The following is a 2,500-nucleotide window of genomic DNA, read 5'->3' on the forward strand; positions in this document are numbered from 1 at the left end:
CATACATCATTCCCTGTGTATATATTTCTTACACACATACACACACACACACACATACATACACACGACCAAATTGCCAAAAGGAAGAATAGCACTAGTCATTTAAGCTTTCCAGACAATTAACTACATTTCTTCCTTTTCAATATTCTACACTACATTGCAATCAGGATATTTTCCAATCATTTTTAAATACCCAAAACCCACAAACGCTAACACTCATGTACGTACATACAATATACTCATGATGGGTGTGTGTGTGCGGGTGGATGTAAGTAAATGTGTGTGTTGTTCAGTACAATTATACGCTTTGTATTTCCTATTAACCCTTTACAAACTTTGCAAACACATGCACATACTTTTACATAGATACATGTAGATGCACATACAGGTAACTGCATACAAATATGCACACATATGCACATAGATATATATACACATACCCATACAGGTACATGCATACACATGCACACACATACATCAATATACAGAATCGTGTACACACACACAGATATGCACACATACATGCATACACACGTATATTTCTTTACTACCCACACGGGGCTAAACACAGAAGGGACAAACAAGGACAGACAAAGGGTTTAAGTCGATTACATCGACCCCAGTGCGTAACTGGTACTTTATTTATCGACCCTGAAAGGATGAAAGGCAAAGTCGACCTCGGCGGAATTTGAACTCAGAACGTAACGACAGACGAAATACGGCTACGCATTTCACCCGGCGTGCAAACGTTTCTGCCAGCTCACCGCATACACACATAGATACACACATGTACACAAACACACACACACACACACTAAAATTTACTGATTACAACCACAAACTTCTGATCAAGCAAGGGTAACACTTTCAACTTTTTATAGTTGGGTATATAACTACTGGTACTTATTTTCTCAATTCCCATTTGTCAAACTGCTAGGTCACACAACACCACCACCACCACCACCAGGTTTGTTTTGCCCAACATTAGCATGAATACACACACACACATGCATACACAGATTGAGTGTAAGGGTTGGCTCTCGTATTATGGATACTGTTCTAAACCCCTGTTTCTCAACCTATCCCATTGTGTGTATATATATATTATATATATATATATATATATATATACACATATATTTGTGTGTTTGTATCTGTGTTTGTCCCCACAACAATTGCTTGACAACCGATGCTGGTATGTTTACGTTGCTGAAACTTAGCTGTTCAGCAAAAGGGACCGATAAAATAAGTACTATGCTTACAAAGAAAAAGTCCTGGGGTTGATTTGTTTGACTAAAACCTCCTTAAGGTGGTGCTTCAGCTTGGCTGCCATCAAATGATTGAAAAGTAAAAGAATAAAAGAACATATATTTATGTGTGCATGTGTGTGTGTGTGTGTGTGTGTGTGTGTGTGTGTGTGTGTGTGCATGTGTGTGTGTGTGTGTGTGTGTGTGTGTGTGTGTAATAATATTGCCAAAGATCCCAGCCACACCATCACGCTTCAGGACCAGTTACTGCAACAGCCTGGGTTTCAGGGTCCCACAGCTTTTTAATATTCTCCCAAAGAGCCTGAGGAATCTGCACAAAGTAGATGTAGGTGTTTTTAAATCAAAGCTGGACCTCTTCCGATCGAGAGTCCCAGATGAACCTACCTCACGGCAAGAGGTGCAAATGAGGGTAGCTACATCAAACTCCATTTTTCATCAAGTGCGACATATCAGAGGAGGCTCTCAGTAACAACAGTGTAGCTAAACAGCGGTGCATCAGAATGGCCGCAGCTCTGAGCTGGAACTAGAGAGAAAAATTATTATTATTATTATTATTATTATTAATATTATAATTATTCTTCTATATTTCAGAAAACATTTTAAATTAACAACAACAACAACAAAAAAAATGTCTTTCTGTTTATTGCTGGGATATTTATTCCATAATTTGCTTTGCTGATTCTGTTTATTTACCATTCTTTCAATCTGTCCATGTTTGTTGCTCCCTCCTCCTCACCAGCCCCCCTCTCTCTCTCCTTTACCTTCTCCTCCCTCCAAGTCCACCCACATCGACCCCCAAACCCACCACCCGTCTACCCCTGTACACATTAATATCTCATGTTTACCTAACATTTATCTCTTTCCTCTTCTCTTGGACAAACTTTCAAATATTTTCCTCTTCAAATGCTTTTTTTTTTCTCTTTACTTATTTACATTTTCTTTTTCTAACCTCCATTCGTACATTTTTGTCAACATCCATCACACACCTCCCTCTTGCCTCCACCACAACCACTGACAACACCATCGACAACAACAACAACTGCTACCACCACCATCATCACCACCACTACCACCATTATCACCACCACCACCAACTGCACAACATCAGTACCACCAATACCACTACCACCAATACCACCACCAACACTAACACTAACAACACTACCACCACCACCATCATCATCACCAATATCACCACCAACAAAATCACTAACACCATCAAAAGCACCAGC

The 2,500-nt window shown here is 39.6% G+C and overlaps 1 protein-coding gene across 1 annotated transcript in view; it reads left to right on the plus strand.

Annotated features, from left to right (window-relative positions):
* Positions 1–2,500, plus strand: part of LOC115222753 (rhomboid-related protein 3-like) — a 425,612-nt gene that overhangs the window by 307,067 nt on the left and 116,045 nt on the right. The gene's annotated exons all lie outside the window — the stretch shown is intronic.

This window comes from Octopus sinensis, linkage group LG21 (genome assembly GCF_006345805.1).
Source record: "Octopus sinensis linkage group LG21, ASM634580v1, whole genome shotgun sequence".
NCBI lineage: Eukaryota > Metazoa > Mollusca > Cephalopoda > Octopoda > Octopodidae > Octopus > Octopus sinensis.